This window comes from Copadichromis virginalis, linkage group LG8 (genome assembly GCF_057382275.1).
Source record: "Copadichromis virginalis isolate Kocher_CV1m ecotype Utaka linkage group LG8, C_Virginalis_male_GT1.1, whole genome shotgun sequence".
Classification (NCBI taxonomy): Eukaryota; Metazoa; Chordata; class Actinopteri; order Cichliformes; family Cichlidae; genus Copadichromis; species Copadichromis virginalis.
In genome coordinates this window covers 8,699,478-8,726,267 of record NC_140625.1, presented here as the reverse complement: position 1 = coordinate 8,726,267, position 26,790 = coordinate 8,699,478, and positions in this window count along the sequence as shown.

Genomic DNA, 26,790 nt, shown 5'->3' with positions numbered 1-26,790 from the left:
AAAAGGAGTTTTTAATAGAAAAAAATTACATTACATATTTTGATTTTGGACTTTGACCCTAAAACAATTGCTTGAAAATTATTTCCAGATTTAATAAGTCATTATACTACATCTGTTTTAGGATAAGCCTTCAGCTGCAAAATTACTACTAACTGTAGCTGTCAAACAAATCCAGACGAGTCAAAAGTGCAATATTTCTCCCTAAAACACAGAGGGCTATGGGAGCAGTAGTAGAAGATGAGAATACTCAAGTGAAGTACCTCAAAATTGTATATGAGCAAAGTACATGAGTGCTTATTTTCTACCACTGCAGACACTACAACCTTCACATTTCCACTTGTAGCTTCTTCTCAGATGGGCTCTGAGACATTTTCCAGCATTAAATGCCTAAAGAGGTTGAAGTGCGATGATACTAGGAGGCATGTTTTCTTATTTCCAGTACTGTCAATTACATCTGGTGAAACCAGGGCCATTAGTGTTTATGAAGGTTGAGGTGTTCATAAATAATAATGTTTGACTTCCGAGACTTGAACTTCCATTTTGACTTATGTAATTGTAAATATCATGTTATTAAGAAATGTTTTCAGGATCACCATATTTTGGAAAGCTGTTTGGTGAGCATACATAAAGCATACAGGTGAACTGTACTCACTAAAGAGTAACTGATCTGGGTTCAGTATATTACTTAAGCATTGACAGCAGACTGGAGCAGCCTGGGATTCGCTCCAATGTCCTTCTGATTGGTCGACAACCCATTCTACCTCCTGAGCCACACCCACCCCAGATAGAAGGTCAAAGGTGGACAATTTTCACAGAAAACAAAGCCATTTTTTATCTAAGCTTTTCTTTTAGTGTTTTTTATTTTGGCCCTTTAGCATGGGAGTCTATAGGACTTGCTTTTGAGTCTCATCAAGCTATTCTAGGAATTGCAGTCTTTCCCCTTTATCTTAAACTTTTAGCCTTTGGGTTTGCTGCTTTGTGTGTACCATTGTAGAGAAATTCTTTATGCATTCTTTACACAGAGTCAAAATGTCAGCGTCCACGCTCCCATTATACGCGCCACAGTTATCTTTCTGTTAACTACACTTATCTATACATCAGAGTTATTGGAGAGAAGACCACATACCCTTGAGCATATCCGTACCCCTAAACCTACCCGGGTCACACAAATGCAAAGTGATGGATTGTTATAACAGAGATTAGATTAATATCTAATCTACTGCACCACCATTCCTTTGGTAGTAGAAAAATTGGAGTTTAGAAAAGTCAAAATGAAACTCGGTGACATTTCCACAGGTGCACAAAGTAAAGAAAAGCTGCCAGCATCACTTCCCAAAGAGGCAGACGCAAAAGCAATAATGCTCTGAATAAATACAATTTCGTCGCTCTCACAGATCATGAGTTCTTGTATCCAGAGACGGACAACGAAGGCTGAAGTCCCTCCGCCCCTTTATCTGACTGTCACTTTCTATCTGCGTCTCCATCCATCCCTCTCCCTCCTTTTCAACGCCTGTCTCTTTCTGTCCATCCCTCTCTGCATCATCCTTCCTGTGCAACTTCTCCCGGCTATCGCGGGACAGGTCGCTGCGTATTTCCACGTATCCTTCATCCCTGTGCCCCACCTCTGACTACCTCCTCTGCCTATAACTCCCAGACCATTGATCACAGAATGAAATGTGCCACGGTCGGTCAAAGCTCCTAAATGAGGTGACTCAGTTCACGCGTAGAGCTAGTGAGACCCGAGAGGCGTCGCCGTTATTCATCATGCTCATGGTTTTGGTTTATTTGTGGAAAAATCTGTGCTTACACGCTGAAAGAAAAGACAATCAAACATCATGATTATCATTGCGGATTGTGCGGAAGTAATCAGAAACAGCTCTCCCTATTTCCCCGAGAGCTGTAGTACGTCTGTTGTGAGGCCAACAGACAGAACCAAAGAGCAAACACGTCCATAAAGACGGTCGCACATGCACAGATTGATCCACTTTATCTCTTCTTCTTGCGCCTTGTGGGATGCTAAGATCCATCATATAGCATACAGCTGTTGTGCGTGTGTGTATCTGTTTGTGTATTTGTGTGAGAGTAAGTGTTTAATCATCCCTAAAGTACCGCAGCGCTGAAAGCATCTCCAGACACCATCTTGGTTTAAATTGCAAGTCTGGAGGAGATGCCAGATAGTTTCTACAGCCAGTCACGTCCTCGATAAATCTGAAGTGTCGCAAGATTGACAAGTTTAAGAATAAAGGTTGGAACTACTTTGAACTCATTCATCTCTGCACGGCTACATGCTCACAATGATGATCCTAAGATGCTGATGTTTAGCAGGTTTTTTAAGTTCACAACTGGCTATGATGTGATCCTGAGGCTGACAGGCGTGTACTTAGTACTGGAAGTACTAAGTACGGTAACTTAGCGTACATTTGAAAATAGTCGTATTGCACAAAAGTCTAAGAAAATGGAAAACAGACTTAAATTGGAATATAGTATGTATATGTGACAAGTACAACCTGGAAACACCAAGGAAACAAGACAGCTTAAATTAGAATGTAAGACAAAAACAGACTCTAACAAAAAGCTTGAAAACTCAACTTTTGTTATGGCTACCTTTATTCTTCCACTCTCTTAGGCAAGTTGTCTTGCAGTTTCTTTAAGTAGTATTCAGGAAAAGTTCTCTAGGCTCTTTGAAAGACATTCAAAGGACACTGAAAGACCTTCAGAAAGCTGAGAGCTGTTGCTCAAGATCCAGTTTGAAAGATATAATACAGTCAGTCTAAGTGGACTTCTGCACAAATTTTGAAACACACTATGGAACTATGGCCATGATAATCTTTAGGCCATAGGTTTTAAGATCTAAATTCAATATATTTACTGTTTTTTTATGATCCTAATCCGAATATCAGTAAAAACCATTCTTATAATTTTGCAAACTCTGTAGAAAACTGTTAGTATGATTGGGAAATTCTGGTCATCCTATATTTCAGACATGCTCACTGGTCAATGGATATGAATGACAGGTTGTTAACCAAGGAGTGTGCCGTTTCAGTCAGAGCCACCCATCATCATCATCATATATCATCAGCTCGTCTGACTGGTAACCAGACTTCATAAACCGGTAGATGACGTCACAGCGTCCACCTTTTATTCTGTTTATGATCAGAACCTTATAAAACTGTGAATGAAAGCTATATGTAGCCAATTTAAAAAAAAAGAAGCAAAACAAAGGTTTGTTAAGTTTTAGAAATAGGGTTTCTTTTCACACTCAAACTTCAAAAGGATCAAACAGCATAAAAGGATGAAATAAAAAGTCTTTGAAAAACTTAAAAGAAAGCCATAACAAGACATCACTTTGCATGAAATTACCATTCAAAGCTGTCAGCGCAGGATAAAAGACGGATGATGTGTTTTAGGTGATGAACGTCAGAACTGATTGTCAGCCAGCACAGCTCCAGTGTGTTTGTGAGATTTCAGAGGCAGGGGCTGTTGTGCTTTTTGGGATAGCTTTGGGAAGAAAGAGGAAATACCTTTCTTTCTCATCCCATGTTTTTGTTATCCGAGCCTTTTTTGTTGCACCCCTTTGGTTCTCACATAAATAAAACTGCAAGCTCTGCAACTCCTTTTCCAAAAAGGTAAAGATTTTCATTACGTGCACAAGCAGAAACTGTGTATCAGCAAAGAGGTATTTGCAAAAACACATACAGTAGACTTTAGCAAAGACAAACACACACACACAGACACACACACACACACTGCCCAACTGCATCTGGTTTGCGTTACCACATTGACGGTGGGGAAGTGCATTGGCACCCTGTTCCCATTGGTCCTTCGCTGCCGGCAGTGGTTTTAATTGACCGTCTTAGTGCCAGACCCTCAAGCTCATGACACACGCACACACACACACCAACACATACACACCCCTAGCTAGGGGCTGCAAGGGGAAACTTTCTAGAAAAAAAAAAGAGCAAGAATAGTGGCCAAAGTTTCAAAGTTGAGCTAATTGGGAGCCATTTTCTCCTCCCTCTCTTGCTCGTGTAGACACAGGCGTTAGACTAAATATTCTGCACAATTAGCAGAATTATTAATGCCCCATGCGCATGAGCGTGCAAGAGAGAGCACATGAGCGAGAGAGAAAAGGTTTGTAGTGAGAAAGAGATGCAGCGGGTACGAGCTGAAAAGTTAAAGTATGTCAGGGTTACCCCCTATTAGGTGCACCTACACACACACACAAACACAAGCACACGCAGACACGCTCATTTGGGGTCTCCCTGAGTCAGAGCCAGGCACAGTTTTTGCCTCTGGTCTGTGATGGAATACACACAGCTGGAGACCACATGGCCACTGGTGAAACACCAAACCAGCAATGCGAGCACCAGAAATTTAGGTGAGAGATTTCATTTCAGCAACATGCTCCTTTTAATGCATTTAATTTCACTCTACTCATAAAGAAATATTTGCAAACTTCAGTTTCAGCAGTACATCACTGCTGCGGCTTTTTTCTGTGTGTGAGTTTTGTTTGTTTTTCCAGGCTTGTTATCATGCAAAACTATGAATCATTGCTCTATGAATCAGCACAGAAATTCATCAGAAAAGCCTCGTGCATGCTGAATCATGGCCATAATCTACAAGCTCCCAGTGAAACTTTTCTTCACTGCAATAGCACCTTCTTGCACAGCTGCAGCTAGCCTCAGCAGGGCTATATTTCCCTGGGAACAATACATGTGACAATCAATCAATATCTGGGATCTGATAATGCTCCATTACCACCCTGCATCCCTCAGACTGGGATATATGGAGTGTGAAATGGCATCCCTCTCTCTCTGTGCTGCGTGTGTGCTTACTGATTGTTTAACTGCAGAAACCAGAGGAAGACACAACAAAGATAATGAAAGGATGAGAATATGAGAAAACTCTATCTTGCTTGGCACGCTGAAGAATATTACTCCATTTGTGCTGAACAATACCGATTCCAGCCGTGTGTCTCTCTCTACATGCAGTCGACCGCTACCAGCAACAGAATTTAATGAGAAAATTATCATAAGTACAGTACATGAAGTATTTTTAATATATCAAATACTGCTCACCTGTTGGCACAGACTGTGGGTTGGAAAACAGACTGCTCATCCAAATCTAAAATGCTTTTATTTTCACACGAATTATAAATATTCAGCTACAGGTGCTAAAATTATCATATAAAGGCCTGGAAATTTAAGAAAAGGCAAGCTAGGGTCTGTCCAAAGGAAAATACATCAAATACCTTCATTAGATATTTTTTCTGTCCCAATAAAAAACAGTGTATTCTACAAAAGTTTCATAGGGGTCAAACAAACAGCTTAGAGAAATCACAAAAAGGCGAGAGGTATATCTCAAACCTCAGTTAGCATGTTACATTTTATGGTTCATGACAGTACAAACAGAAATACTTTGATGTCACAGGACATGTGTATCTCAGTCACTGAGTCCAGACCTCAACAACCAATGCTGTTTTGGACCAATATAAAGAAGAGTGGGGCGAAATTCCTTTACAATGCTGTGAAAGACCGATATCATCCAAAAATGATATTTCAAGTTATTGCAGCTAAAAGTGGTTCTACAAGCTACAAAATCATGGGTGTACTTAATTTTTCACAGGACTGCAAAGATTCCTGTCAAAACTCTTTGTCATATTTATGTGAATATGTGTGAATATATACATATAGAGCTTCCAAATTAGGCAAATGTTTCCTTATTAGTCTGAAGCTTCAGCTGAGATCTTGTATCAAGCAGTTTATTGGTGATGTGGAGAGTGCAAGACTCACAAACAAACCAGGTGAATGTAAAACTGACCTTTCTGTTCAGGTATGAAAGCACAAGAAGAAAATGCACAAAAGGACGAGAATCCAAGAAAGTGCAAAACATTAACTAAGAGACACAAGGGGACACAGACTGAAGGGAGACCAAGTACAACCTGGAAACACCAGGGTAACAAGACACAGCTGAAATTAAACAAGGTAATGACAAAACAAAAAAAAATAAAAGACAGTGACTAAACGGAAATCAAACTTTAAGGAACAATTATATTCTAACACCAGTAGAAACTGGAATGAAGAAGCTTTAAAGACATGAAAGTCAAAATGTGAATAAAAAATTGAGAAAAAAATTATCAACATTCAAAGTCGTAAACTCAAACCCTGAGTCAAAACCATGGACTGTGACAGAAAGTCAGACATTTAAGTGTATTTGCTCCTGGTAGATGAGTCATGATATGAAAAAACATGTTAAAATTGGTCGACTTTGATGGACACATTTACCCAGATTATTATGGATCACTACTGTTTGTCTAAGAAATGCCATAAAATAGCTAAAAACCAGTGAAAGATCAAAAGCAAAGGAAAACATTCACAGTTAAGCAGGTGGAACCAGTAAATTTCTTAAATAAATGAAGCCATTAACTGACTAAATATACTAACTAATTAACCTACAAAGAATTAGAGTTTTGGTCTATATGCACAACATCATTTTTAGAGGCAAGAGACAGCAAAGTAATCTAATACAAAACTGATATTTTATTAACCTGAGCACCTTCCATTTTTATATAATTACAAGACATGCTGGCGAACCTGCACTGAGTTATAAGAAAGGAGTGAAACAGCAAAAATCAATTATTTGTATTATTTTTTCATCAAGATATTGACAAGCTCACACAGCCTCCAGTTCCATCTATTTTATGAGAAAAGAATTTGGTTCAACCCAGCACAACCAGCTTTGGATCCAAGTTGCGACAGGTGCTGCTCTTCACAAAGGAGCAGGCTACAAAAAGCTTTCAGAGCTACCTTTGAAGCCTACAAGTAAATGCAGGTAGTTTTTACAGCACAAGGCAAGATTTTCATTGGGGCATTCCTCTAAAAGATCACAGGGAGCAAAGTATAAAGGTTTTCCCTGGACTGGAGAGAGCAAAAGAGAAGAATGAGCTAGGCAGAAGAAAGACAGGAATTGTAAAGTGGAGTGGAGAAAGTGGCAAGAGGAAGAAAAGTCCCAAAAATGAGAGAACGAGCACAGGGTAGAGACAAGAGACTGAGAGAGAGAGAGAGAGCTCTTTGAAGTGTCGAGCTGCTGGCTTGGCTACTGGTGGCACTTCTAATGAAGGCTGGGCTGCTGCTGATGTGTGCGTGCGCAGTGTGTGTGTGTGTGTGTGTGTGTGTGTGTGTGTGTGTGTTTGCGACGCGCACCGGGTAGACTGAAAGGTCTGTGCGGCGATTGACTCGCCATAAAAGTTCAACAGCCACAGGGCTTTGGAGGGAGGCCATGCTACACCACAACACGCTGGCCCCAAAACCTGCCTCACGCCGGCTCCAAACACCCACCCACACACCCACACACACACACACACACACACACACACAACATCAACACAGGCCCACAAAGCATGCAATGCTGAGATCATCTATAAAGCCACAAATATGGGCAATCAAACATCAGGAGTAAAACACATTGATACTGACATGCACACAGACCCACACACACACGTTCTCAAGCTGCAGCCACAAACTTGGCGAGCTCGGGCAATCTCGTCATACGGTCAGAGCCATAACGCTAATGCGAAAAAGATGGAAAGTATGACAATCATACATCCCAATGGGTAGGATGCAAAACAGAGTGAATAAAAAGTAGCACATAAAGCATTAATAGAAGAGCAGTTTGAGTTAAAAACAAACCAAACCAGCGCCGGGGCCAAGCTGCGAAACTGGGAGTAAAAGGGGATCTGGACTGCTGCTAATTAGTCCATCATTTACCGGACACTCCAATGTGCCGTCACCTCTGTCTTCAGCCATCACACCACTATATTTATTCACACATGCACACGGAAAGGCACATTAATGATGCTCTATATTCTCTAGTTCAAAGGTCACGCTGCGATACAGACACAGCTGCACATTTTAAGGATTGAGCCTATTGCCCCAGCTCAGCACAAAGTGCAGCATTATTAAGAGCCAACCATAACAACGACGAGCTTAGTTGGAATATCGTACTAGACAAGTAAAATTATATCTGAGTCTTTTACCACCAAATATAATACTGGGGCGTACTGGGTGGTGGGGTTCTGGGTTTGGACCCAGGCAAGGCTCTTCTTTTTGGAGTTTTAATGTTCACCCTTCTGTAGTTTCTCCCTCCATCCAAGATGGTGCTTATCCTGGTCAAGTACACCCTGGCAAATGAGAATTGTAATCTCAGGGGTTTTACGAATATAGCCTTTGAAAGCTCCATTGGATCATTTTAGTCGTCACCATCTTTGTTTTTGAAACCAGAGTTTATGATCATAGACTGAAACTGAGGGGCACTGCAAGTTCATACAATAGTGACTCGCCAATCGCAGTGCAGGCCTCCCTTAATGAATAATCAGCTTTATTGTCCTCTATTACCGAGGTCGTAGAACAAGGGATTGAAACTGTGCTATTCCCCCTACCACTGCTCTTCTCCTCTAAAAACGATGGTTTAGGTCAGCGGTCCCCAACCCCCGGGCCTCGGACCGGTACCGGTCCGTGAGTCGTTTGGTACCGGTCCGTGAGAGTTGAGGCTCAGGTGTGAAATGTATGGTTTTTAGGGTTTTTATCGGTTTTCAGCGTTATTTTGTTATCGTTTTTATCGTTAACTTGGTTTTCCTGGGTCTTTTCATGTGTGTTATGAATAACTCTTCTATTTTTCGGTACCGGTACTAGTTTTATTTTGTTGTATTTATCCGCGACACCCTAAAGGCCGGTCCGTGAAAATATTGTCGGGCATAAACCGGTCCGTGGCGCAAAAAAGGTTGGGGACCGCTGGTTTAAGTCATGGAAGCAGCCAGGTAAGCTGAACTACTCCTGAAAAGTTAGAAATTTCGCACATGTACAAACTGGATATGTATCAACACCGTTGCCATTTATTTCTGAGTATAGCAGCCCCTCAGTGGCTGAACAACAATAGTTTTCCTACAGCAGATACAAATGCCTTATATGTGATATAAGGCATTTAAAAAAAAAGGGGGGGGGGGATATTGCACAGGAATGAGCAGCAGTTCAAACTGAACAGTACAAAAGGGTTTTTTTGGGTTTTTTTTGTTGTTGTTGTTGTTTTTTTTACTACATCTTATTAATATTTTGCTCTTTACTATTTTTCTGTTTATTTTTGTTATTATTATTATTTTTTCTTCTACTGTACCATTCTGCTGAGTGACTGTCTTCTGCTTGTCAAATACATTTCATTGCGATGTTGACCCTGTGCTAACTTGCATATGACAAATAAAACTGAAAACTGAAACTGATATAAGAGGTCACAGAGTTAGTAGAATCAGCAGAATTCAATTCAGTTTTACATAACATCAAATTGCAACAACAGTCACCTTAAGGTGCTTTATATTTCAAAATAAAGGCTCTACAATAAAACCCAACAATCAGACAACCTCCTGTTTAGACAAGCATTTAGTGACAGTGGGACAGAAAAACTCCCTTTTAACAGGAAGTGGAAGACGGCTCAGGGAGACAAAGCAAAAGACAAGAGTCAGAGATCCATAATAGCTTTTTATTAAATGCAGAGTTATTTATAAACACAGAGTGAAAAGAGGTGAGTGAAGAAGAAATTATCAGTGCATCATGGGAAGCTCCCAACAGCCTAGGCCTACTGTAGTGTTTAGGGTTAACTGATCCAGACTAATTTTAAGACTAATCTTAAGACTAACCTTAAAAGTAGACCAGGTGTCTGTCTCCCGAATCCAAACTGGGAGCTGATGGCTCTTCCTCCCATTCTACTCTTAAATATCTAGGGAACCACAAGAAAGCCAGCAGACTGATCGAAGTGCTCCATTGGGGTGATTCGGTACTATGAGTTCTTTAAGTTAAGATTGGGTCTGATTATTAGTCTTTTATATGTCCATAGAGATTTAAATAGAAGCTACTGCTGCTACTTTTCATATTACAACAGGTATCATCAGAGTATCCAGTTAGAGAATATAAAACTGATGTTTGTCATTCTGGTCGATCTGGAGAATCTAAAAAACAGAAGACGTTCTGGAACAATGCATTACCGAGATACTTCCTTAGTGTCTTCAATTATTCCTTATTTATTATTTAGCACTGCAAATCTTTTTGGTAACGTACACTACTTATCGCTCATGATCCAACATGTCACATTTTATGCATGGAAAGAAATTACAGCTGTCAGCGATGACACAAAGCGGTGATGAGTAGTGTCTGAGATCTCAATTTACAGCTCATTAAAGGGAAAATAACAGAGAACAGTAGAGCTAGAGGATGGCACAGGCAGAAAACAGCGATTTTTGACACGGCTCCATAGGTACGTGGTATTTTAAAGCTGTGAGGAGAGAGCTGAAAGAAGGAATAAAGACTTTGTGAGGTGTAATTTTTCAATTTATCTACGTGGTCAACACTTGAAGCAGCAGCAGAAGGAGCAGCAGCAGCTCACTCCGAATAATAACTCTATTCAAATCTGAATACACAGACGTGATGACTCTCGCTTCCTGAGGATATCATTATATGCAATTTCCAGTCGCAATTGCCTATAAATCTGCTTAGAAATTGTATAAAAAGGGATGGTCCTTGTAGCTCCAGACCTTGCCTGAAAATGATCATGTTTAAAACTTGTATTTCAGCATCAGAGTAAAAAGTGAAAGCCGCCTGCACATGAGTCATTGTAAATAAAGGCCTTGAATAACAAATTCAGCTTTAAAGTGAGCTGATTACTTATTTGCTCACATTGAAAATGGCTAAAGCCTTAAACAATAAGGCCAGAATATGTACAAGTAAAAATGTTAGACTGCTCTAATTGCTCAATTTTTGTAAATCTCTTGGTGAAACAGTTTAGGCTGTGAGCAGCGAAGCTATACTTGACTGCTTTTCAAATGTTCTAAAGCAGCAGTCCCCAACCTTTTTTGCGCCATGGACCGGTTGATGTTCGACAATATTGTAACAGACCGGCCTTTAAGGTGTCGAGGATAAATGCAGCCATCCCTTGCTATATCGCGCTTCACCTTTCGCGGACGTGCTGTTAAGCGAATTTTTTTTGTGCAATTTTGTATGCTTTTTTTTTTTTTTTTTTTTTACAGCACATTGTGTTCTGCGTCCCGATTGGCTGTAGACCATTGTCAATTAATCTCATGTCGTGTCTCCTGTACAGTACAGAATGCGTTCAGCTTGTCACATTTACATAAATCTTCTATCGCCTGGTTTATTTATTTTATTTCTTATTTTATTTTTTTATCACCTGGTTTCATTCTATAATACTGCACTTATATATCTACAAGGTTTTAACATTGAGAGCATTTAAACAAGAGAGAAAAGTTTGAAAATGTCCATGCCTGTCTGAGAAAAGTGTATAAAGTGTGTAGTGAAGGGTTTTACAGCCTTAAAACATCTATAATAATTGTAAAAAATAAAGTTGGCTTCTTCACGGATTTCACTTATCATAAATAAGATAAATGAGGGACCACTGTACAACAAAATAAAACCAGTACCAGTACCAAAAAAGAAGATTTATTCATAATACACAGGAAAAGAACCAGGGAAACAGAGTTAACAATAAAAACGATTAAAAAAAATACTAAAAACCGATAAAAACCCTGAAAACCATGAATTTCACACCCTCGCTGACCGGTACCAGTCCGTGGCCCAGGGGTTGGGGAACGCTGATCTAAAGCAGCCAATCAAAAGAAACATTTATAAAAATATAGACTTGGAATTGAGCATACGACTAGAGCCTGACCGATACAGGTTTTTTAAGACCGATACTGATATCGATATCTGTTGGTTTAAAAATCTGATATACTGGGCTCACACATAAAACATATATGGATTCGCTAACATTTGTTATGTGTAGTTATATACAAGTCTTTACTGAGATAATATGGCAGTGTTAAAATACTGGTGTGTTATTGTCACTGCCAAGTGACGAGTCGCTGGTTACTTGCTTAGTCTTTACAATCTGATCGCATCTAGTGGTTGTTTTTTTGTAATGTTTCAATCATATTGCCAACAGGGAAGTTGCAGAGTGCCCTCTGGTGGGAAAACTAGGCAAAATCAACACTGTTAACATGGTTGAACAGCGTTTTTTCCCGTCACTACCTTACTTTATGGGCCATTATAAAGGCGAGGACTGATATATAGTTGGACAGGCCTTTCAGTCGTGCCACCCAGAAAGTGTTAAATTGCTCTGCCAATCACTCAAAGGAGTTCTGTTTATTTCTGGTGGTACAAAATAATTTCCAAGAAATTGTGCACTAGAAGAAGAAGAAGAATAAAAGTCAAAGAAAAAAAAACATACAAGTTGGACTTAAATAAATTTTCATCTTTTCTCATTGCCAGCATGCTCACAGCCACGATAGTTGATGCCTGGTTAAAAATGATGACACTGTCGCTGCATGTCACAATCAATCAAACTCTTTCCAGATTTTTATGATATCTCTTATATACACGTAAACACAGTCACTGTAGGACAACAGTACAACAAGAACAGGACAACAAGAAAGAAAAGGTGGACTCAAACAGAGCAGAAGAGAGGAGGAATGGAGCTAATAAGCAGAAAAAAATGTACAGGCTAAAACAACTGAAGATGAGAGGGATGCCGCTGTTTACATGAAGTCTAATGCATCTCCAGGGAGTGGAGGTAATTAAGATAATTTGTAATCAGTCACCAAACACAGCACCATTTCTCCTCCTCCTCCTTTACAGCCATTTTTTCCCTGCCCTTTCATTAACACCCCCACTCTTCCTCCTCCTCCTTTTCCTTCACCTGCTATGTTTTTGTGAATTGCTTTGACAACTGAGCTTTTGATAATGATTATAACATCGTTTTGCCTCCTTTGCTGCGTTGCCACGGTACAGTCCCAATGCATCAGCCTTCAAACATGTAGCCTAAAGCTCACTGTAACGTTATCATGATTGACAAATCCGCCCACAGATAGCGGGGAACTAAGTATCATATTAGCTGCATCCACCCATGTTGGCCAGTTGGGCGCTGACTTCTTTATTTAAACCGTTTTGTATATCCTTCCTCTACAAAACCGATCGGCTCTGCAAGCAGTGATGATATCATCTGTTCCTAGAATGCTTGATGCTGGGAAAAACAGCAATCATAGAAGAGAAAACAAAACACGTGTTTTGACCATGTTTTTGAGGCACTGGCATGTTAGTGGAAGGAATTGACAGAAAATCCATTTAAAAGTAGATTCGGAATGAAATACAAATAAACACAAGTCTGTCTTTAGTTATTGGGGCTTGAAATGAAGATCAGCATATGTTTCATAAACCACAGTAATGGATCCTTTCCTTAGTACTGTTTGTTCTTTCAATAAAACTATGCATGCAAAACCAAACCACCCACAAGTTCTATTACTTACTCACCGCTCTGATTTGGTCCCTTCAGTCGTTTTAAAACGGGGGTATTTACACAGAGTGAGAGTTTGCAGGTGGGAGTCAACGGCAAGGCCGCAGCCTGGGACATCATTGATGAAAGCTTCCCACACAGCAAGGCTGATGACTGGGTCGAAACCCTGCAGGCTGTCGGCACATTAAGCTCCGTTTTCACCAGTCAATCCAAGGCCAAACAGAGCGCGACAACTTGACTCTGGAGGTCACATGACTACACTTAAAGTTATGTTTACCATCCAAATTTAGTCCATTCATAGGCTGTTTCCAGATATTTCCAAAGATCCTTGATCCTTGTTTCTCCAAAATGAGGCGTCAAGAAAAGATAGAAGAACATAATCATTTTGCTTGGAGGTAGATCAATAAATATAGAGACTGACAATGTCCAAAGATAAAACCTTTAGACATCCAACAATAAGCATAAGTACATATATTCTGATGGCATAGGGTTAGGATTATGAGCTGATTTAAATCAATTTCAGCACTTAATCACAACAAGAGTCATATCAAGGTGTTATACTGTAAGGTAAAGACCCTACAATAATAAAAAAAAATCTGAAACAAAATCATACGATTTTTGAGAGAGACTTTGCGGAAGCTCTCTGCATTTGTAGAGGACATCAATTAGACCATGAAGAGGGATATACTAAAAGTAGGTTAACGAAATACTCTAAAATATCTATATATACCATTTTACCATCACATATTTGAAAGCCACTGAATGAACGGTGGCTCTGAAACGTGTCCTCCAGGTGTCCTGGCATTGTGGTAGCCTAGCTAAGCTACTAAGAGCAAATATTCAAGATAGAGTCATATGATTTCCAAGAGAATGGCAAATGGACTATGTCTTATATAGCGCTTTTCTACTCTATCTTGAGAACTCAAAGCACTTTACACAACTTGTGCATTCACCCATTCACACAAGCATTTTATTCCCCCCACTGTTTCTGAGTACCTAACTAACATTCACACACATGACCTGCTCTACCACCTGATCCACAGCCATCCCGATTATGAGTTATATGATTATCAGCGAGGAATTACAGCCATTTTCATACACAGTCCACTGTTTTCAGGGGATGATCAAAGCATCCTTTCCATGACAAACAAAAAAAACACTGAAAGTGATTTGCAGCAACCATGGCAACCATAAATCATAGCGAGTAAATGATAGTTGGTGACTTCAAGTGCTGAAGGACAAAACAACTGCTGGCAAAGCCAAATGGGCGGGACCTGTGGTGAACCAATAAGGGTGAAGAACACCATTAAGTGATGTATGACATTTGAAGCTGGCAGTAGGTTTCAGTCTATATGCAGCTTACTGCATGCCCATGAAGACCACTCAAAATGACACATAAATGCGGGATTTTCTCATAGCCTATTTCCTTAAAGGTTGCACCTGGAAACAGAAGGCATGGCTAATCCTTCGGGTCATGGTATATCGTACAGTAAGGTGGGGTAGAGGAGGCTCGTATTTAAAGCAGTGGGGAATAATAATGAATACATAAAAACCACGTGCCTCATGTAGGAGGGTACTGCAGAGCTTTTGACAGTGGAGGTTGATGCTAAAGCACCAGCAGACATTGAGGGTAAAATTGACGGTATTTCTCTGAAAGAAAACAATATTGATATTCAGTCTTTGCAATTCAACCTAACCATTTTTTTTGTCTTTACACCCACCCTCCATCCTTTCTTCTCACTCCTTCATACCTCACTTCTTCCCCTCTTCCCACAGCTTTTGTCAAACTCGTTACAAAACTGTCAGCGAGCAGCGTTTTTGGAAGCAGCAATTAGAAGGGAGCAAAGACTCTTCAAGGGAGGGGGCACGCGCAGGCGTCTCTAGTATTTTCCAGCAGGAGCGACCTCAAAAATTGTCTTCATCGCTTTGGATAATGCGTTCTTAGAACAAAAATAACTAGCTGGAGGTTTGTGTTCTACCCATCGGATTTCCATAAAACTCCACCGGTGAAGCACGACGACTGATGTCTGGGTTTGTTTCACCTTTTTACGGGATGCTGCAGTTGTATTCACTTCTGTCTGAGCCCATGCAGTGCTCCTACATGCAAATCTCTTTATGCGCACTCGCATTTCTGCAACTAAGCATACCTTGTCGCCATACAGAAACAGGACTCTCCTCCCACACTGTGTCCCTGTGATGTAACATTAGCCATCAGTCTGCCCTATGTTCGACCACTTAATCCGTGATTCATACAGCAGCTGGGCAGCGAGCATGACCGTGCATATGACACAAATCACATCCTGTGATCCCAGTCTCGTGCGTTAGTGAGATGTCAAATGGTTAACAGTGAGGGGGTCAGCGGTGTCTGCACCAAGCCATTTTTCTGGAAGCCATTCGGCTGCCACCACTTTCTGGTCGTTTATTTCAACTCAGAGGTGAAGGTGGATGAATTATTGATCTCTCTGGGGACAGTGGGCCCCAAAGAACTGGAGGTCAAGATGAGAAAGAATAGACTAATAATGAAAGAAGAATCAAAAACAAAGGTAGGATGTTACAAGAAATAATTTGCTGATCTCCACTTGTAGGTGAAGAATTGTATACAGTATCCAAATGAAAGATTCTCTATTGATTATATCCACGTGTCTACAGGGATCACTAGATAAATACTTGGTGCCTATATGAGAGACGCCTCAATATAGGAGAGAAAACTCAAGACAAAGACAAGGTTTTTTTCAGCCAGAAACAAATAATTTGTTCCATCAGCAGTCATGTTGTTCTTGAAGCTAGCCAAAGAAAAAGCAGAAAGCATGACACTTCATGTGCCCCAGAAGGGAGCGGTGCTGTCATGGTGTTATCATGCTAATGGTCTCACTTCCCCAGTCGCACCTGTGCTTGACACTCACACACTACTTACATAGGCACACACAGAGCAGAAAGCAGGCAGCAGGGAATGCACCAATCAGCAGCCAAAATAACACTAGCTTAGACCGAATAACAACCTGCTCTTTTAACAGCCTCAAACTTCTGAATCTGAAGGATTTCGTTGACTTTTATTAAATGTGCATATTCACTGTATTTGATCATAGTCTGTTACATTATTGCCATTAGATACAATTGTGTAAATAGTTATTTATGGCCGTATTGCAGATAATGACAACAACAAAGAGGTATAGCTAATGCAAAAATACATTAATCACATGGTTGTGGTGTCATAGTTTGGCCATGTGGGGGGAAAAAGGAAAATAACTCTTTCCTGGAATAAGTGGTCGTCATTTCAAATCAATTCTTCATCAATTTATACAATGCAATACATTTATTATCAAGTTAAGTTTGCTGTTAGCCAGATTTTGGTTATTCATCTTTATTTGCAAGTGATAGCATTAGCCAAATTTTGTCTAATGGCAAACAAATGCTCAGACAATGTCATTGGTCAGTGTCGATCCCAGACTAACATTATTGTTATGTATACGAACAACACCGACATTGGGATATCAGATTGTGCATAGAACTACCTTTAACCTGCCTTTTTTCTAGTGGCCAGCAGGGGGCGATTCCCCAAGTTGCAGAATGAAATCTAGTTGTATAGAAGTCTGTGGGGCATTTTCCTGTCTATGACCTCATTAAACACTGTTGGTGAATTTATGGTATTAACTGTTAGTTTCATGTCTAAGTGAACTCAAAATGCTGTTTATTCTGTATGTTATGGTCCACATTAGCATCTGCCGTGTGACCGACAAGCAGCTGCCTGTGAGTGTGCAGTATCTCCCAGCTTCAGCACTCACTCATCACGCTTGATTTCCAAAAACAAGAAAGGCTCAGTGTGAAGATTCACAAAGGGAAATCACTAATAAGTGAGTGACATAACGGTGCTCAAATTTTATTTGCAATCCATATGCACAACACCATACGATAATGATATTTTGGTCAACACTTAATTAAGACCAAAATTTGATTCACTGGCAGCTGTTTTGACATGTAAAAGTGGTTAATACTATTCAAAACTATTCAAAAAGCTGCTCTCTCGCAGAAATGACTGATCATGCTAATCCATTATTTCCCCTCTTTCACAAGTGTGAACATGACAATTTTCTGCACACAGAAGAGGGGAGGCAGATGAACACGGATGAGTTAAATGGAGACAAGTAGGGATTCATTTGTTTTGGTTCAGCAGGGGAGGCAAGACCTTGGCACACAAAAGATTAAAGCCCACTCCAGCGTGATGAGCTATAACCAATTAGAGCCATTAAAAATCATGAGATTCATGTACATGCTAAAATATGCAGAGTGCTTCCGAACATGAAGAGCTGAAGAACCTGATGAGGGAGAAGAGAGGCTGACTCTCCAGTAGAGCTCAGTGATTTATTTATTTATTTTGGCCAAAAAACGATAGAGGAACTAAAGTCAGAAGACATTGTTCCACTGCCAGTCCACGGCTTTGTCAGCCAAAAGCTATTTATTCATCTGATTTCCCCTTCAACCCCGTCAGCTAACAAATGCAAACAAATACACAACACAACTGGCGTCTTTTATTGCTGCCACCCACCCTGACAAAACCACTCCTGCATTTTTTTGTGTGTTTGTGTGTGTTTTACTCCAAGTCAGAACATCCAGTTGCCATGTATGAGGCAGTGTTCTGCATTTTCTTACAGGAAACGGTGGAGTGAGGCAGGAGCGAGTAAACAATGTTGGCAATAGAAAAGAGTTTGAAGTGGGCCAAAATGAAGCCATGTAAAAGTTAAGAAGGGCAGGTGGAGGAGGCTGATGTGAAACTTGTAATGATTTTATCTGAGCTGAGTTTATAGAGCAGGTATGGAAGAGAATCCCTGAGCAACTCCCTTTCATGTTGTACTGAGATTATCCTGGAACATAAACACGCCCCCTAATGAACAGCTAGCTGCTTAAAAACAAAGGCATCAGTTCATTAGACTGCAAGACATGAAACCCTTGCTTTTAATATTGTTTCCTCTAGGAAGTACAAATGCACTGGTGGATTTGATCTTGGATATTGTCTTTCTCTGTGTGAGATTGTAATTTTGTGGCGCATTCTGTAATCATTGCTCTTCTTTGTATTTTCATGTTGAAGAGTCATTTTGAGTCTGGCCGCTCGCTGTTCTCAGTGGATAATGGTCTTTAATATTCTGTTAAATTGAGCATAGCATTAATTTAGACGAGCTCAGCTTCCACACATTCAACTGGCAAAGCCAACACAGCCCTCAGTTGCTGCAGGCCTCTTTGCAACCCACTTTCACCTAAGCTCCTAAACCTGTTTCTGACCAAATCGCTGTCATGGCTGCTGTCACTGATGCCTGCTCTGTTCTGCACCGAGTCTAGCCTCGGCTTCAGCTCAGAGCGTAATTTGATGCAAAAGATGCTTCAAGTGACAGATATGTGACATTCAATGCACTGCTGTAGATCCCTACCTACCCTATGCCTCCTTTATATCATGAAATTTACATGACATCAACCCAAAGATACCGTGTGTTTTGCAGGTGCTTAAATGTTTTATATCCACAGGCAACAATATAGTTCAAAATCACAAACCTAAAGTAAACAAACAGTTGTCGGAGCAGAGTAGAGAGAAAGACCAAAATATAACCAGCTTTATGCATTATGTATTAAGCACTGACTCTGTTTTCTGAGATAGACCTGACAGTTCAGCTCAGAGGTCAGGGCCATAGTCCATAGTAATAAAAATGGATATAGAATAGGCCACAATAGCAAACCATAAATGCAATTAGAAAACTTGTTTTTTAGGGCCGTTTTAAATTATTAAAACATAGCAACGCTTGAGAGTTATTCATAAGTTTGTAGGAGGACGATAAAGAGAAAAAGTTTGGATCTAATATAGCCTAACACTTTTTTTCTTTGGAAGTGCTGTAAAGTCTGGCAGAGATCGTATTGACTGTGTTTGCAGCTTTGATATTTGACAGGAAATGTAGAAAAAGTAAATCCATCAGTCCCAGGAACATTGTTGTGTGAGACATTATTAAATGAGCACAGCAACAGTTTCCCCTGCCAATAATTCAACCCCACCGAGGTTAATCAGGTGTCGAGTAAACAAAAACTTTCCTTTTAAATGTAAGAGGCAGAGATGAATAATTCATGAATTAAGGTGTTTGTGTGCGTGTATTGTTGACCTAGTTACCACCGTTGTTGTTTTCAAAGAGTTGGTACCAAGTACTCCACCAACATCTGAACCTTCTCGTGAGTGCGTGCGTGCTCTTGAACTGGTTTGATGTGTTACACAGTTTTTCCCTCTCAGACAAGCCCCAAAAGTCCTGCCAGAAAACTAAAGTGATTGATTGATTGAATCTTTATTTTGAACATGTTGAAAAAGTATAAAAAAAAAAATAGAATTAAAAGAGACAAATGAACAAAGCAAACAAAAGGAAAACGAGCAACCACAACTCCAAATAACGTCCATGTTCAAAAAGGAGCAGGAAGAAGCATAAGCTTATTTAATCCCACCCCTTTTCCACTATCTAGTATCAATAGACTACAGAAATACCTCCTTGTAATTACATTATATGTTATGTGTAATTTTTTTTTTTTTTTTTTTTTTAATATATACACATATATGTTTCTATCTATCCATACCTACGTATATACACACATACGCACATATACACATTTTCAATAACCCCATTAACATACACACATACATACACACACATACATATATATATATATATATATATATATATATATATACATATACATATACATATATACATATACATATATACATATATATATATATATACATATATACATATATATATATATACATATATATATATATACATATATATATATATATATATATATATATATATATATATATATATACATACACATATACATATACATATACACATATATACACATACATACATACATATACACATACATATATACCCATACCAACAAACCCGTGCATGCGCACACACATGAAAATATTAGACAAGAACACCCTATCAAATCTCTACCTTTTCCCTGTACCCTGTAAAAACCATATCCTTAAACTGCTTTTTAAACTGCGCCATGCTTGGACATTGCTTCATATCTTTACTTAGTCTGTTCCACAGCTTCACTCCACACACAGAGATGCAAAAACTTTTTAATGTTGTACGGATACGAGGATGTTTTAAATTTAATTCCCCCCTCAAATTGTATCCCCGTTCCCTTTTAGAAAACATTTTTAGAATATTGTCAGGAAGCAGGTTATTTATTGCTTTATATATAATTTGTGCTGTGAGAAAATGAACCAGATCTGTGAATTTTAGAATTTTTGATTTTAAGAATAGTGGATTTGTATGATCTCTGTAACCAGTTTTATGTTTAAAGTGTCTTTCAAATATGTTCTTTTATCTGTTTTTTTAAGTAGTTGCTATTTACCAATAGCACATACCCCTAATATTACAACAATGGGATTTTTACACTTCAGCTCTGGACATAATACCAGTTTATAGTTTGGTTAGACTAAAGCTCTAGGGACAGCGGCTTGGATGTATGTAGCTTACATACCATTTATATGTTACTTTTAGCTATTTCATGCATTTATTGATTTTTTAACTTCAGCAATTACGTTGTTTATTAGAGGGTTAATCATTACTTTGATTTACTATAGATACTGTTATTATATGCTGTTACATTTCATCTTAATAATATAACTTTTGTGCACTATGTTTGGTGGCTTTCTTTTGAGCAATTTATTTAATACTAAAAAATAATTTAATGCTAAGTCATTTTTAAGTATGTATTAATTAAATCTATTTGTGTTTAGGAAGTAGAATTGGCTATATTATCTATTTCAACTACTGTATTTTTCGGATGATAACGTAAAATTCTTTAATTTTTTTGAAAATCGGCAGCTGCGAGAGAATTCAACATTAATGAACCAATGTTACGAAAGTGGAGAAAGCAAGAAGATGACCTGCGCCAAGTAAAGAAGACCGAACAGAGTTCCAGAGTGAACAAAGCGAGATGGCGACAGTTAGAGGACAAAACTGAACAGTGGGTTATTGACAGAGAACAGCAGGTAGACGCGTCTCTATTCATCTCTATTCGTCTCAAGGCAACAGCGGTAGCAAGTGACATGAAGATCAAAGACTTCGAGGAGGTCATTCCTGGTGTTTCCGTTTCATTAAAAGGTATAATCTCTCCATCCGCACAAGAACTACCATCTTTCAACAACTGCCAAAGGATTACGAAGAAAAGCTGGCAATTTTCCCCACCTACTGCAAGAATTAGATCACTGAAAAGAAGAGAGTTATTGTGAATGAGTTGAATAAAATTTGACTAATCTGATTGTTTTGTTTCGCTTAATGCGCCTTATGCCTGAAAATAGACCCATTCGTTGATATTGCGCCTTATAATCAGAAAAAAAAAATCTGATACTTTAGCTAATAATGTCAACCATTTATTGGTCATGTTTAGCTAACAGTTTAAATTATTAGCAATTATCGGATTTAGCCACTTTCCTTTCTGCCACATGGTAAAATAAAGACTGTTCATTTAGTTCAGTGAGATTCCAACAGCAGATGGGTGTCATGTATCTGAGGAGCCTAATGCAGACCAGTGAATTTCAACACTTAATAGTTATGGAAGTATACACAATGAGCTTGAAAAGCTATAAAAGACTCTGTAAAAGTAATTGTGCATTGCCTGTATTTGAAGTTATCGATTCATTATGGTTGTGAGGACACTTATACAAGTTCGTGGAAGTTATCAAACTGCACAGCTGATGCTATGTGTGAGTTTGTGTGTCTGGGTGCCATTTGCTCCTCTTTCTCACGACAGCTGCTGTACAAGTTCAAGATTTTGTTTTGTGTGAAGTGTTTGTGGCTTGGCATTGCGTGCTGTGAATGCAGTGCTTTTGCCATTACCTTAAAGCCAATTCTCTCAGCAGTTTAGGTGGGCACCGTGCCTTTACATACATGTAAAGCTCACTGTGTCCCTCCACTGTTGGCTTTGACTGCAACAGTGACTGCTCAGTGACTCGGAGAACGATTCCAGCATTATGTTTTTGTCTTTCAGGACTATCCACGGAGCTTAGCCAGAGGATATTTTCATACCTTCCTTCATATTGGAGGACATACCTCCAATATTTTTATCTCCATTTTAACATCTTCCTTGTTAAAAACATGCACTTGTTTTATGTTGACAAAGAAAGTGAATCCTCAGAGTTTAAGGCAGTAAATGTTGATGATACCTGGAATATGACAACTAAAATATAATCATTGTACCAATGGTAAAGGCAACGACAGTATTAAAGTGCCAATACTCAAGTAATACTTAGCATTACATTTATATTTTTTGATAGCACAACTTAAAATTCCTATATTGTAATTGTGATTGTGGAGGTCTGGGTGGTGCATGCTGAGAAATCTTCCAAAGACAACCTGCCACAAACCTGCAGCCTCTTATCTACCATTATCATGACCTGTTGTAGCTACCTAATCTAAATCTAACCCACATCACAGTTGGATTATAACTCAGAAACCAGTTCAATCCTATTTAAGGCTAAAGTATTTTCATAAAACCATATACTACATAGCAACCACAGATAAGGCAGAATGATAGATTTCATGAAGGCCAACAGACTTCATTAAGAATAAATTGAAAAAAATTGAGATATTTAAACTTTTTACTTTGACTTTTACTTTGAAGTTCCACTGCTTTACATTTCAACACAGGAAGTGCGTGCCTTTGGTTTAGCGTCCAATGATGCTTGGGAGAACAGGCCGACTCATCCGCCCAGCAGCCTGGAGCTGAGGCTGGGACTGAGGAGAGTGAAGATTTCTGCGCTGTTTGTCTGAACGGAGGAGAGCTGCTCTGCTGTGACCGCTGCCCCAAAGTTTATCACATAGGCTGTCATATACCTCCTCTCAGCAGCTTCCCGCTGTAAGTGCTGTGTGAACATACAAATCTGGATATATGACATATGGGTTTAATGTATTTTTTCATGGACTGTGGTCCTGTGTATTCCACAGAGGTGACTGGGTGTGTACTCTGTGTAGAAGTGAGCAGGAGCCCGTGGAGGTTTACGACTGTGAGATCATGGACTCCTGCGAGGGAGTCAAGGCACCTTATACACTATCCAACCTGGACCAGAGGGTAAGGCTGGTTTAATTCCTAAATTAAAGCTATAATGCTTATTTTCATTCTTATTATAGCGTCAATTATTATTGTAGCGTCCTCATTGGACCTTTTCCCCAGAACTGTTCAAATACACGTAGGTAAAGAAATGAACTTTGTGAGGTCTAAGTCATCATAGGTGATGATGCCAAACCCTATGATAGCACAATACGTAATTTCTGTTCTTTTAAAATTGTTGTCCAAGCATTGGCAAACATGGGATAGAAAAAAAGAGAAGTAATTATAACTATCATGCTCAGAAATGCTTCCAAGAAAAAGCATTTTTTGCTGTTCTTCAGTACAGAGGGTTAGAGTTGTGGCTTCAGACCTCACCGGGTATAATGTACAGTCTTCAGATATGAAGTAGATTACATTTGTTTCCTTATGGATGCACACAACTCTTAAGTAACCGTACGATCTACTCATCTTCAAACCATCTTCCAACGGCTGCTGACTTCATTAATTATTTCCATAAATCTTTCTACTCAGTAGCTTCCTGGCAGCTTCACTATATGTCATTGGTCTCCAGTTCGCCAATTTATCTTCTTTTTTTCCACATTACATCCTCTTTAATGCCTCAGTTCATGTATGCTTGACTCTCATCAATAATTGAAGTCAACTGTATCATTTGGCAGTGTCAGCTCCTTAATTATGAACAGCATTCATATGTTTGTAACCCTTAACAACGGAGCCTGCACTTCCTCTGAGGGACCACAACAAGCTTCAGGCCACCGCAGTCCTCTTCGGAGTTTTGAATATCCCAACAAAGAGATGTCACAAGCCATTAAAGAGAGCAGTGATCCTGGTTCCTCAGTTGTAATGTATAGTAGTCAGTGCAGGTCTATTAAAGTAATGAGCCCATGACCAGCACGTGATTTATAATCAAGGAAACTCAGTAATGGCGCACTGATCATGCCTGGCAATTAACTGCAAGATTAGCCATCAGGAAGTGTGGTCAGAATGGCAAAGTTGTCTTATATACAATGCTTTCTATTGTGTGTGCGTGTTTAGGATGCATATTTCTCTGTGTTTGTCTGCATGGATCTGCATGTGTGCGGCTGGATGTCTGCGTCTGTGCTACAGCTCGGGGAAGGGAAAAAAAAGAAAGGTAGCCAAAATCAGAACCATATGCGCTGTATTCACAACATGCAATAAAGTCCCCCATTCTAACCAATCACAGGTCTCCAAAGTAATATATTACCCAATTTTGTGTCTTGTCTTTGCACAGTGGCTTAGAGAGAAGCAGAGAGACACAGCCACAGCTACTGACAACATGTTAATCAACTGGGACTGCACCACAATGCCACCATGACGAGACGAGGCTCTAAAATGGCTGCCACCAGAAAGGCGGATTACTGCGCCGAGCTGTTCTCCCTTTATGCTGAAAAAAAAAAAAAGACGTTCACTTTGTGTGGGCTACAAACTACATTTGTAGTGGGAGGATTTTCTCCAAGCGAGGCTTTTACTCCCCGGGTGCTTCGATAGTTGCTGTCAACAGGAAAGATAGTAAAATTGTCTCGTGAATGTGGAGTGAGGCCATGCTCGTCTTCATGCCAGCTCTTTGTCCTGTTGGTCCTTTCTTTTTCTCAAAGACCCCACACACACACATGCACACATCTCTCGTGTACCCACGGTGCACACAGACACACACACTCTCAACCATGGCGGCGTGAATATGATGCTACACTCGAGGGTGGTGTATACACACTGTCCATCCTTGTATCCACTAGCCCTCTGAGGAGAGCAACAGATAACATAAGAAGAGAACAAAACAAATCACAGGCCAGAAAGGGAAGTCAAACAGAGGGAGAAGGGAGGGGAGAAAAGAGGGACAGTGAAGCGTAGCAGAGGAGTGCAGAACAAATCTCTCCCTTAGGACTTTCCCAGTGCTCGGGACTCGGACTTCGCTACCATCTGTCTGCCCATCATTCCTCCACCTGGCATCTCCTTGAATGCTTCTTAAGGAGAAGCAGTAGTGATTACCGGTCATGATGGCATGATTGTTTTCACTGTGGGGAGGGTTTTAGTGTGTCTGTGGATGTAATAATGGGAAACTAGTCCCGCTGTCAAGGCAGGAACTGTCATAAAGTCTGACAGTCTCGGGACATTGCGATCAAGAGAACGTGAGATACATTTGCAAAATTTTAAAGGTCTGTAGATGTCAACCAGCTGAAGACAGACTTCTAAGCCGGGTCTCGTGTGAATCCTGTGATAATATAATAATTCCTGCTTCATTCTCATGGGTCCGATTTCAAGATGCGCGCAGTGTTGTGACTAATGTGGTCCTGTACATGACCTCGGCCTGCACTTTCAGCTGTATCTGACGCAGCGCTAGGAAAGGGGAAAAGCAGCAACAGTGGATGGGACTGGTACAAATTCCAAATATGGGGTTCCAACTGAGTACTTGATGCTAATAATAGGAGCGAAAAGTTTGATAAACACAAAACGTACAAAAGTATCACAACACAGTTCATCCACCATCCAGGGAACCTTTGTTGGCCAGTACAAAGTCCATGTGTGCTGCACTGCATTAAAATAAGACCTGAGTCTTCAGAGAAGAGAATCATTTGCAAACCCTGAGACCGGGACACAGAAAAGCACTGACCCAGTCATAGTCAAGCGCATACAGTAGTTGTTTAACGCAAAGTTTTGTTTAGTTTCTGATGGTGTGAAGATATTCAGCTGTATTGACTCGTGTTTTGTGTCCCTGTTATAATCAGGCTCCCCCCCTAGCAGGTGCTTTCACTTGATGTCCCTGATATGATTTGTCTTACTTCCTGAGTTTAATTGTGGCAGCAGGGGCAAAAAACTCAAACACAGCATCTTGAAGACATATCGCATAACATGTTTCATATCATAGCAGAATTAGCAGAGAGGGGTGGATCTACTGTGGTGGCATGTGGCACCCTAAAATAATCCCTTGCCAGTCCTTATGCCAGCCTAGCCTAGCTAGCATAAAGACTTTGAAGCTAGCTAGTTAACAATGAATATGAATTATAAAACTAAATATATTGCATATATGTCCACCCTAAACACTTCTTTGAAAAATCGAAACTGCTTTAGTTATTGTTGTCAGTAGCAACCAACGTCTATGACTGGTACCATAGCGCATGTTGAATCAATTGATTGGTGGTTATACCCTGGAAATGGTGTTTTCAGTGCTGTTAACCCAATAAATTGTGAGGTTTAACATTTTTGTTAAAAAAATATATCATTTTGTTCATGACAGTGTGGATCTTGGGGATGATACTAAACCCACGTTGCACTCCGATGCGTCCATCAGAGTGTGAATGTTAGGTACAAAGT